Genomic DNA, 13,171 nt, shown 5'->3' with positions numbered 1-13,171 from the left:
TGACCATCAATTACAGAGATGATGAGCCCTGTATTCACACTTTCTGCTTCAATACACACACATTCTCATACAAACTACACAGGACAGTTTATGATCATCTGTTATGTTCAACAGGATGACACACTGAAGCAGGTTGGTGCTGGCAAGTCAGTCAGAGTCTATACTGCTATGTATGCCTGCATGTATCCACTTGTTTAATATAGACTGATGGAAAGCTGTCAAACACAGAAAGGAGGTTATCAATATGCACTGCCTTTGCTTCCCTCTCCATTGTCTGGACTCTGGTGAAGCTGCCGTTGGTGCTAGCATGTGTGCGTGAGGTGTGTGTTGGATGTGTGTCAGTGTCCTTGCTTTGGTCGGAAATGACTTTGAGAAGAACAGCAATACTCCTGACAGTCAATATCATCCAATATCAGCCCAGTGGAATCAACATGGTGGTGTTGTTATTGGCAGAAATGTATTTTTTGTTCCAGTTTTTCTATTCAGCGATATTTTTTTGGCACCAGTTCGTTTCCTATTACAGAGGTGCTTGATGATGGCTGATGATATAGATTGACTGGAAGAAAGGCAGACAAGGAGTTTGCGGTTTGGATAAGCAGGATTTAGAGTGTGTCGCCATTTTTATCCCTCATTTTACCAATGTTTATTTAACAAACCAATTAAATAAATATGAGTATCAGGTACATTTATGAGTTTATACTTGATATTTTTCTTGTTCTTTTCTGTTTTACCTCTTCAGTTCCTTTGTGTTTCCCCTTCCTTGTGCAGCTGAATTTGATGAGTTAGCGTGCGGTGAGAGCTAATGACTGGTGTGAGCAAGGCTGAAATGTCAGACCAAATGTTATGTCAACATGATCATGGGTCTGACCCATATTGATGAATTATGAATGCAGCCCACCTGAATGGTAATTTATAAAAGTGGAGGGAAAGACTTTTCATGGTTTTGATGGTTTGTTCCTTAATTCCAGATGAATGCATGTTGCAGCTGTAAAATGCATTCTAAAGATGGCTTTTTGGAGAGGTGGAAACATCATGCAGAGCTTCATGTATCCCACCATTGACGCTAGAGTGAGTCCTGCGTTAGTTTTTTCCCCTACTGCTCCCCTGTGTTACACCACAGTGTGAAGTAGACCACATTTCAACCCTCTTCCTGATATTCCAAACAGACTGAACGTGAATTACTTTCTAGCTGTTTCCAACCCAGAAAGGAAAAAAATAGGCATTTATGATGCTGAATTCAAGGCAATACGGCAAAGGGTGGCGGTTTAAAGTAGTTCCCAGATTGTGGGGTAACTGCGTGGTTTTTGTGTAGTCTGAAAACCAAAGTGACACCTACATGCAGTGACCACCTGGGTAATCCTGGCTGACCTTTGCCTTATGTGTGACTGTGCATAAATGACATGGCCTCCTAATGAACTCATCAAAACCTCTGCTGCATTCTGTCCCCAGCGTGCTGCACAGCTGAACAGCATAAAACTAAGAATGATCATGAAGAAAATCCCGCTAGTTTATAACTATTAAACACATATAATCAGCCATTTATAGTCAGTATGCAAGTGTTCAGTTATTTGCGAGGTTTACTTTCATTCTACTTAACACATTTGCTTTCATCAGAGAGCTGCAAATAATTAATCTTGTTGTCTTGTTTAATTCATTTAGTTTCCCAAAACCAGGTGAAATTACTGAACAGTCATAGATTATAATGAAAAGGGGTAAGTCTGCAGCAGCTGACCAATTTCCCGATTGACTAAATAACTTTTTCCACTCTACTTTGTGTATTTTGCATTAAACAAATTCAAGAAACTGGAATTAACACTGCATTAATGCTTGATTTATTATCACATCTGTAGCCATATTTTCCCTGCTTACTAACCACTGAATGTGTCAGTACTACTTACAATATTGGATATTAGCTCTAAAGACTGCAGCCAGCAATTACTGTATTTCCAGTAACAGAAAGAAATGCCTCCTATATGTTCAGAGCTCTTTTTAGAATGTCTCCTTTTGCATTAAAACCCTTAGATGTAAAACAGCAAATCAAATGGTCATTGTTTGCTTATTGCTCAGTTTCCTGCTGATTCGTTGTTTTTCCAGAGCTACTTTCTCTGATTGTCATATATTTATTTCTGATACTCATTTATTTTATCTGTTTGTATCTTTGTTTTTTTTTTAGTTTTGTCTCTACAAAGTCAACAAATATGAGAAATGTCTGTCTCAAGTTCTGATGGTCAGATATATTGTATATTACAGCTCCACTGGTGTTATCTTGACTGTACTGTGCAGTGTCTGAAAGAGCTTAATATGGCTCCGCTACATTCTACTGTCCATCTATCTGCCCATCAGTTCTATTTGATATGTTCAATGCCCCATTGAAAAGAATAGACAAAGAAACTCAGCTGAAAGGCACGGACAGTATAGAGGAGATTTGATAACTCATTGAAAAGCATCTTTTGGGCAGCAGGTTCTTAGCGGCTGTGTGGTGAAAGGCCTGCTGGGAGGTCTGACTGTATTAGTGGAGGTAGAGGCTCTTGTGTTCTGCTCAACTGGAAAACCGCAGGACAAAGACCTGCACTGCCTAATCCCTGCTCGGCTGCAAAACAAAAGAGAAAGCTGCTGCTTTATCAAAACTACAAGACATTCTATGTGTCCGTGTTTGTGCGCATGTGTATGGATGTGTGAATGTTGCTGTGTGTTTTTTTTTTCCTTCAGCTGCGTTCATACTGTGCCAAGAAAATGATTTATTCAATATTTGATGAAGTGGCAGCCAAGCTGTTAAACCAATGTTGGAATGTGTTGTTTAGAAGTCTACTTTTTTACTGTCGTGCTTCCTCTTGGTAATGTCTAAACATGTAAATCACCTTCAGTCAGGGAAAATAGATCTGCCAGAACTGCTTTTGCTCACTGTGACGTGACGTTTTGAAGCTGATGATGGATTTGATCCACTTACACATTCAGGTCCTTCAACAATAAGAAGGTGGTTTTCTGTGCAGAAAGTTGTTTTTGCTTCATGTAGTTTTATCCTGTCATTATGTTTTTTTTTTTTTTCTTCAATTGATGATGAAGATGTGTTATTGCTGCTGTTCTTATAATTCTGCTCAAATTTATTTAATTGTTGGTATTAAATTTCCAAGTCTGACGACTTGGATGGTGTCTACTAACTGATATCAGGATGTCCACGTTGCATGAGTGAGTGTTAAGAGCGGCTGTAGGTGGTGGGTGGGAGCTGTGTGAGGATACTCCTATTGTCTTGGCTGTCACGGCTGGGTGACCCCAGAGCCCCTCCGAGCCCCTTAGAGGCCTCAAAGGCCCCAGAGGCCAGGCCATAGCAATGAGTCTGCAAGCCCCCAGGCCGTGAGAACTCCAGTCTTGGTCAATGAACGCTGAGATCCTAGGGACCTTGGGGGCAACTTGCTGGGCCATCTGGAGCAGAAAGCAGAGACCCTGACACACGGCTGTCACCCGAAGGAGACACACTGAGACGTGGACATAGACAATGTCTGCCCCCATGTTTCCGCCTCTGCTTCTGTCTCCCCGTCTAACGCATACAAGTACACGTTTGGCCTCGTGTAAGTAAAAAAAAAAAAAGAGAGATAGAATGGCCAGTGAGAAGCTGGACAGTGTTGAGGAAATCCCTGAGTCATTCGTGGGGGTAAGAACAGCTACCTGATTCTGAACATCTAGAATTTGTAGTGGAACAAAAACCTTGAAAGGAATTGTTGAAATGGGAAAAAACTGCATTTTCTAACAAAGCTTTTGAACCTGTCCGACAGATAAAACGCAGAGAAAAAGAAAATATACCAGTTTTACGTGTCCTTGCTCTCTTCAACTTGCAGACGGAAAAACCATGCTGTGAACAGAGTGTTGACTTATTTATGATTTGAGGAAATTGTTAGTAAATACTTGCTTGATGGCAGGTTTAGCACTGAAAGGCCAACATCACCATGCATTAGGTTTGTTTGTTAAGAAACTTGTCCAAAATCCAGTCCTCACTTCCTTTTAGCTGTCTTTTTGGTCTCCCATGATGGATCATTTCAACTGCAATGAAGCAACTTGTGGCTTGCATCGCTGTACAGGTTTGTATTTGGTTTTGTTATGTTGATTTTGCAGTCAGATGCTTCTGATGGTGTAACTGGACAGATAAATCAAATGCTAAACTTCTGTAATTCACTTAGGAGTGAAGTAAACGTCTTTGTTTCTCACCAAATTACCATTAGAAACAGAATCTTTTTGGAAGCTGCTTTTGCAGAGCATGAAGCGGTAAAATTGGCCCCTGTTATTTCATCATCTTATATGTATGTCATTACCCTTTTAAAATATTGGCCTAAGTCACTTCTTTTTCAAGTTTTTTTTTGTGTGTGTGTGTGTGTGTGTGTCTTGCCCAGCATTTAGGCAAGCAGAATGATGGTCTGGATGCTGTGTTCTGCTGAGCAAATTTTCTTTGCCAAGGGAAGCTTTATAGATATAATGATCCCCTTGACTTTCTGAATTTTTCAAGATTTTTTCTAAAATCACAAAAGCTTGATTCCTTGTAGATATCTGGTTCAGATTTTTGTATCTTTAGAAAAACTTTTAAAAAATGACTTTGGCATTTATTTTATGATTACGATGATATCTATGATTTTACTACTGACTCAGAAGGAGAAGCAGTGAAGATGACTCCACCTGTGGTTTAGGTAAATCTCTGCTGATATGTGGCTGAGAAGGGATGTCGTAGGCTGTGTGTGAAAAAGCAAAGGGATGAAGAAGCTTAGTTCTATTATAACCAGAGCCTCTGCCATTGTTGAATTTACTGACTGCCTCTTTTTGAACATAATTTAAAAGATTGGAATTGTTGTCTGTATTGACTTTATGACCTCTATAAAACATTGATTGTTCTTGCGTTCGTGCTGAATTAACCCCTAATTGGACAACACATACTAACTCCTGTCCCTTTTTGATGTGCAAAGCAGTATTTAACTTAAGATGCTTTCTGAAGCTTGATATTATTTTGTATATAAAGTTAAATGAGGTTTTATACCAAAACAGCCAGTGTCACAGCATAATCATAAGTCAATTAATTCTTGTCAAAACACACAAAACTACATGTGGCAACATACTGTCAACACATTTTGTGAAATCCTGAAGTAACCGTCGTATCACATTTAACAGACGGGAAATTTAGCATTTGGATGTTAGAGGGATTGGATAGGAAAAATTTTTGATGGCTATAACAGCTACTGATGCTCTATTAATGTAGTTATTGGAGTTAGGGAGGCATTGTGGCGTACATTAAAACAGACACTATAACAGCACATTGCATCCAAAGATACTCCTGGATTACTTCCTACTGAGTCACACCCAGCTGGCTAAACACACTCACCATATTGGTCATAGGAACCAGAAAACAAGGTTTTCTGGATTTTCTTGCTTTTACACCAGCTTTTGAGTGAATTTAGCTTTTTTCCACTGAATAATGTTCTTCAATAGATTTCACTTTCATTTTGACCTATTGATTTGAACTAAGATTCTACAACACTAGAAATGCCAGACATTTGATATGAGATTAATACATTAAAGACACTGAATGTTACACATTTAATGTTTTCCATGGTGTCAATTTTTACTGATGTCTTTTTTATCTTATGGTGTCTTTGCACTAGATACGTTGATGATATTATACTGGAAAATTGCTATGAAATTGTAAATGACTGCATTCCTCCAGTGTTTATTTAGTCTCAGAGCAACTTATAATACAAACTGACTCATCCTGGGAGTCCAGCTTGAGCATATAACACATAAATATCTTTTTTATATATATTGTTGTTTACTTGCATTCATTTTCTTTTGGCTTTACTGCCTGTTAACATATTAAAACATAGTAGTTAACAGTGATCCACTGGTACTTCGTAGTCGAGATCAAGAATAAAGAGGACCTGGACAGAACAGGACTTCAACATTAACATTATGTCACCCACCATTTGTTAGCTACCAAGTTGGTAGTCAGGTCTCTCTGTAGTATAGTGCATTGATCATATTGTAGACAGATCAAAGACATACTGGTTTTTATGCATTGCAAGAATCTTCCCTGATGGCATATAAAAATGGTATCCTGACATTAAGATCAGCAGGTTAGCACTGGATTATGTTTCAGGTTTAGTTACTTCTTGTTGTCTCTCTTCCCCCATTTTGTTGTCTGTGATCACTAACAAAGACTGCAGGATGCTCTTAAACGCTTAAAGGAACCTAAACATTTTAAAATATGAACTGTAATAGAGTTGTTTTTCTCTTAAAAATGAAACAAAAAAATAAATAAATAAAAACCGAGCCATCTTATGTATAACTGGCTTCCTTTTCTTTGTCACCCCACTGTCTGCCTGCCTGGTTCTGTCTGTCTGTTTTTCCCATCTTTCTGTGAAAGGACCTCTGGTACTCTCTGTTCTGCTGTGAGGTACACACAATCACACACGTGCCATCTTTCAAATACACACTCTTGCAGACATCTCTACACTGAAAACATAGTAGCTATGACTGTGTGATGATGCTAGCTCCCATTTCACTGGTGAGTGGTAGTCTTTTCCAGCTGAGCAGATTAGCATAGATCTCCCACGCAGACAGAGTTGACCTTCACTCTGGTAAACACTTGTCAAAATGCCAGCGATAATTACCTGCTCTCTTCGCAAACAGCGCTATGGTTTATCCACCTGCATCTCAGGCGCGGAGGATGGATCTATAGCGCCATGGCTGCCTGTTTTTGAACATATGCGCTGCTCGCAAAGGTAATTTAAGCCACAGTAATTCCTGTGTGGCGCATACTTGCATTTGTTTGATATTGTAATATTTACTGTTCAGAACTCAGTCAAGCCACCAGAGGCTAAGAAATAAGTGTGAATTAAATTTCATGAATGTTGCCACTGCTTTCGGTATGCTCATGTCCAGACCCATATGGCTGAAATGAAATTTCGTTTTGTCAGCACTGGTTTGCAAGAAATATGTCAAGCAAACCTTGTTTTTTGTTTTTTTTTTCTTTTTTTAATTTTTTTTTTTTCAGCAGAGTCTAGCAGTATCTGTGTCGGATGCCTTATTGTCTGTGTGCTCATGCCTTAACATCTGTATCAATGAGCGAAGAGGTCAGAAAACAACAGGATTCCTTTCTCCTTTCTTTCCCCCATCCTCCCTGGGCACTCTCCCCTCTCCTCCTCATCACTGGCTGCCCTCTCTGGTTGAGTGCATGAATGTGCTCAGTTCGGTGATCAAAGTCTTCCTTCGTCTCTTCTCCTCCATTGCCCTCGGCTCTGTGAGGGAGTGTGTGAAAGAATACTCTGCATCTGTGTGTAAGTGTGTAAGTGTGTGTCATTCGGCTAGAAGCCCAACACTCAGTCGTCTAAACCGTCCCTCTCACTATCTTCTTTCGGTCTCTGTGGTACCTTTTCCAGGCTCCCTTGCATCATCTGCCTGTCTGCAGGCTAAACACACACACAAATGCACACATATATGTATTTATTCACATGCACACAAACACACAGAGTGCATATTTAAACCTATGATGTTTATTCGATATGACACATCTCACTTTCCTGTCTTATGCATTGTTGATCACAGAAACCTCCACTCTCCACTGCAATAGGTATTTATTCATGCCACACATGCATGTATTTGTGTGCGTGTGTGTGTGCTTGCTGCAGGGCAGCCAGATAAACCACAGTTGTATGACTCACAGTAAACTGCTAAATGTTGTGCTTGTCTTTCAGCAGGAACTCGCTTTACCAGGGTGTTAAACATCTTTTTTATTTCCAAGGTCACAATGCCTTATCCTTTTTGTTTTTTTTACTTCTCCCGCATCCTCTAGTGCCTCCAGAAACAGAAAATATCTCACATTGTTTAAAAAAAAAAAAAAAAAAGCTATTAAATTTGCTCGGAGAAGTCATTCTTGCATCTGTAAATCAGTCTTAAACATCTTGTTTTCATCTTTGTCCCTGGCCCAGAGTATGAGCTTTGTCACTGTTGACTGTTTGTACTCGTCGCAGTGAAAGAAGTCGTGTATAAACATTTTCTATTGTGCTGAAAATGTACTAGAGAATGTACCAACAGATGAATCGGGCTACGCCTATCACTACTCCTTTATCCCATTCGACATTCTCTTTCCAGTTCTTGCCTTTCCTTCAGGTTCACCTGCTCACCGTCTCTTCTTTGCCTCTGTATTATCTCTGCACCTTTAGTGCAGGGTCAGGGCTGCACTGTGCCTGTAAACATATTTACTGTGTCAACACTGCTGTTGCGAGGCAGCTGAAGACAGTAACAGGTGCCTGTCAACAGCCAGCCTGATCTCTAGTGCATTAAAGGATCTTTGCTGTAGACGAGGATTAGTGTCGCCTGGCATTGTTTATTTGCTAATTCCATCTCCAAGGTATTTGTGGAAAATAGGCATGAATAATTGAAAGTGATTTCCAGTGGACAAAACGAAGCTATCAGCGAATGGAGGGAGATTAATGAGTAGGGGGTGAAACAGAACGCAAATTGGAACAACTGCGCAACCTTTCTCAGACACCAGCAGAGACCCTGAGTTCGTAAACAAAAATTGAATATGCATTGTTTCGGAGGTGGATGAAAGCTTTGAAATAGGAAACGGACACGGATCAGGAAGGAAAAACAGCAATATGTTTAAATGTGAAATGTGTCAAAGCATCGCGGGAAGGAATTAAACTATTTGTGCTCATCAGCTCGGAGCTTTTTATTTTAAACTGAATCAAAATAATTGTTTGTCCTATGTGTTTAGATGAAAGTATGGATGTTTTTTTTTAAAAGATTATTATTTTTATGTGGTTAGGGGTTGTAACATCCAGCCGGTCCAAGTTTGATTTCTCACTCCAAGTCAAATGAACTGAACCTTTAAAATAACATATTCGCCTCCTCACCTGAGGTGGCGCTGTATCAAGAATTACTCATGGAGAAGACAAGACAAGCAACAAAAAAGAAGAGTCACTAATCTACCGGTTAATGTAGGACTGTTTCCTTTTCTGCCACATAAGTTGTAGTCTACTTCCTGCACTTTATTCATTTAGAGCAACTGAGATCCATGTTTTAAGTAGACTAGAGTTTGATGCTTTGGTGCTTAATAAAGTTCAATTTTGTTGTTGCACTGGATGCTTTCCTGATTTCCACATAAAAACTGTGCCTTTTTTCATCAGCATATTCATTCACTGATTAATTTCAGGCACCAGACGTGGTTAAATCTGTCCACCAGCATGATTTGTTATGATAAGAGCAAATTTATAGTTTTCCCAGAAACAACACTTTTAAATACTCAGGAATCCACATGAGTTGCCATGCGATGAGGTGTAAGTGGCACAGATGGAGCAATAATCTCTCCAGAAATTCAGTTGTTTGACAACAAAAGCAATGTTTCTTGCTTTAATAAGATGAACTGTAATAACTTTGGTTATGCTATGCCGTTATGTTTGTTACAGTGCACTCTGTAGTCAAAATGAAAGAAATCCCAGTGTGCTTTTAGTTAATGTTCACACCAGCCTCATATGTGGTGGTGTTAACCTACCTATTGGCAGTTGTGCTAAATAGTTATACCTGATGGATGGCACTAAAGTGGAAGAGACAAGGTAATGGAAAGAGGGATTTAATAGTGTTTCTTGAAAGTGTGGATCTGCATCACTCCTGGCTTGAGGGGTTAAATGGTGCATAAGTCACTAAAGGTCATTATGGGTTTAATATGAAGCACAAAGTTCCCCAGACTTTCATCATCCTAGTTCAGTCGTTCACACGGATAATCGTTTATGTAGTTTAAAAATAAAAATAAAACGTAATATTTTTCTGACATTTACAAAACTAAGTAAAGTGGGTGGGAATGTTTAAATGTTACACATTTTTTTAATCAGATATTTAAATGAGTTAAATAGCACAAAACTTTTCCATGTTAATTGTAATATATACATGTAACCCAAAGCAAGCTGAAAGGCTGGATGCCCACCACTCACTTCTCAAATACCCCTTAGCAGTCCCGAAGAACATATCATCTTATTATATATTGGTAACAATAGATCCAGTTAGCAGAATTTTGCTAATTAATCCTCTTTGGAGTTAAGCCAGAGTGCCGATGATGATATGACCAAGGAAGTTACTATGATTTAATTTCCAGCTGAGCCCCGTTCTGGCATCACAACATTTCCTCACACACTGTGGTGAAGTTAATGATAAAATGGCTCACTAGCTTCCTGTTTCATGTGCAGACAAAACGGCACATTTTGCCACAAAGCTGTGAAGATTATTAGCTGAATGAACGTCTCAACAGAATCTGCCAAAACAAAAATGACTAAATATCTTTTGCACCATTGTTAGAGGTTGTGTCACTAGTTTATCAGAAACTAAAGGCACAAAGACACTTTGATGGCTGAGCGGAAAACCCAGCCTCCATCAGCCTCTCAGTCTGTCTTTGCCTCATCTCGACTCGTCCAACCCCCTTCTCTATATTCCCCCGTCCCTTCATCTTCGTTGCCCACGCCCGCAGTGAATGCTACTCAAGAGTGAGAGGCCATGTGCTGATGGCCCTCATGTCAAGAACAGCAGGTACTCATACAGTGTGTTTGTTGTGTGTGCAGTGGATTGTGTACTCAATGAGAGCTACTTTATGAAGCAGCAGATACAAACAGCTATGTAAATGAGCATCTTCCTGTTTCCTGCTATGAGCCATATTTCAACAAGAGAAAACTGAAGAAACAAGGAATTTGAGGCTAACTTACTGTAAAAAGATTTAAATCGTGGAATAATCTAGTTTCTGCCTTTGCCTTGTCATCTCAAGTACTGGTTGGATGTTAATGTTTTCTTCATGCTATCGTTGCACATCCAATGCAAAGAGAAGAATTGGTTGGTCTGATGCAGGTTGTAGCAATAGATGAAGAGATCAAACTTTCTCTCTGATCATGAGACCTTTACAAAATCCATTTGAATTTTACCAGCACTTTCTTTCACAGCTCCAAAATGAAAGACAATTTCTTTTCTTTTTTTTACACCAAACTTGAATTTAGTTTCTCTTTTTAGGAGCCTAAATTCATTAGAAAATGTTTCACTAAAATGACAATAAAACATGCATATAACTGATAAAGGTTTTGTTTACTCTGTCCAACCAGCATCCTCCTCATAAAGACTAAAGATGCACAGCTCACTAGTCACTTCATTAGTTACACCTTGATTATACCAGATTTGAGGTCCTTTTGCTTTTAGAAGTGTCTTAATTCCTCATGGCAGATGATTAACAACGTGTTAGAAAGAGTCCTGGGAGACTTTGGTCCATCTTGACTTGATTGCATCTCAAGATGCTGCAGATTTGTAGGAAGAATATTAATGATGTAATTCTCCACCACATCTTAAAGCCTGATTGAGATCTGGTGAATGTGGAGACTATTAAAGGCCCATGAACTGTCTCAGGAACCTGTCTGAGATCTTACAAAGCTGATGATATGATACAAAGTTACACCTTAAGTAGTTTGTAGGAGATGCATGTTGTGGCTATAATGGGATGAACATGGTCTTCAACAGTACCCAGGTAGGACCGTTTACCACCTGCACCATGGGTGTTTGATGCATGCAATGTTCTGATGCCTCCATTTGAATTTTGAGGCAGAAACTGAATGATTTGGTGTTTTTGTAATGTTTTTTAATTTGCTGGTGTTCTTGCTCTGCTGTTGTGACTCATCTGCTTCAAAGTTTAACTTGTGCTTTTAGAGAATTTTTTTTTTTTTTTGTCTTAATCATACCAATTTGATCTTAAAGTTGTTGCTGCTTGCTTTTAAAAATACATAAATAAATGAATAAAAGTATACCTAACTGGCTTCCTCTTTGAACTTGCCATTAGAGACATTTTTATTTGCTGGATTCTGAAGGACAGTTTCATGTTAAGACAAAGACAGTTACTAAAATCCTCACATCACATACTGATGCTTGATCTGATGTCAACAAGCATCAGTGTTTTAAGTCTCTGCCAAGTCAGTGACTACTTTTACCAGATAAATGAATTGGTGTATTCAGTGGAGAGGCCCCCAAATGGTACAATAGCAATAAAGCTAAATTGCACTGAATACTTAAGCAAATGACTACCTCTGTGCTGTTCTAGCTCATCACTGTAGACATGACAAACATTATTCGCAAAACTAAGACATAAGTGAGTCTGCTAAAGGAAGAAAATACACTGAGGAGATAATTGTTATTGATCAGTAAATACTTGAAACACTGGAGGTCCTTTTTGTGTTACTCAACCGCAAACAAGCAAAGTTTTGTTTAAAAAAAAAAAAAAAAAAAAAGGGTAGAATCTATTGATCAGTTTCTACATTTTCTTTTCTTTTTCTTACATCAACCAGACTGACAAAACAGAACCGTTGTCAAATTTTCAGAATGATCAAGAGGGAACAATTTACAGCCGTGAAAGTCCTTCATAGAGACTGAATATAGTCAAAGTCAGTTTATTTGTAGAGGACATTTCAAAACGACCTCAACTGACCAAAGTGCTGAACATAATAAAGCAGGTAAAACCCTAAGTCAACATTAAAATAAATTAACCTAATAGTATATGCTGAAGAAATACTGACTGTTTTGTTGCGTATGGCAGTTAATGGATCAACAAAACCAGATGAGTTTATCAAAGAGGTTGCAGATGACACTTAAAAGGCTTGAAACCACAAAGACTTGGTAGAAATCAGAGACGGCCATGCATCTGCACAATGTAGCCTTTCCAGGTGTGCCTATATCTGCTTGGATTTGGATTTCTATGGTATATCTCTGCCTTAGCGAGTGTTTGTGTGTCCATGTATTTTTTCCCTTAATGGTACATCCATGCTAAATTGGCCCCTGAATGCAGTCTGTGCTCCGCCTGTGGTTTTGTGAGCTACAAGTGTAGAGAAACAAAGAGAGCTAGGGAGCTTCAAAGCGGGTGGGTGACATTTTGGGCTTTCTATCTTCAAAGCACTATTTGCTTTTGTAGTTCCTCTTTGAGTATAATTATATTATTTTTTTTCTAAAGGCTTACAGCTGTCTGAAAACAGAGTAGAATTTGAGGGCCATTTCATAACATCCACTATAGAGGCTGCACAATGAGCTCTCTGTTTATTTGGAGTTATATTCACTCCGGTATTATTTACTATTCTGCATAATTTAACACAAATTTCAATGCAGCATATAGAATGTTATATCA

General features: G+C 38.9%; 1 protein-coding gene across 1 annotated transcript in view; it reads left to right on the top strand.

The window, feature by feature from the left end:
- Positions 1 to 13,171, top strand: part of ptprn2 (protein tyrosine phosphatase receptor type N2) — a gene marked incomplete at its 3' end in the record, with an annotated part of 135,722 nt that overhangs the window by 49,556 nt on the left and 72,995 nt on the right. The gene's annotated exons all lie outside the window — the stretch shown is intronic.

The sequence above is a fragment of the Telmatherina bonti genome, assembly GCF_933228915.1.
Source record: "Telmatherina bonti genome assembly, chromosome: 20".
NCBI classification, from domain to species: domain Eukaryota; kingdom Metazoa; phylum Chordata; class Actinopteri; order Atheriniformes; family Telmatherinidae; genus Telmatherina; species Telmatherina bonti.
Note: the sequence above shows the minus strand (reverse complement) of the source record. Positions and strands in the feature narration are given on the sequence as shown.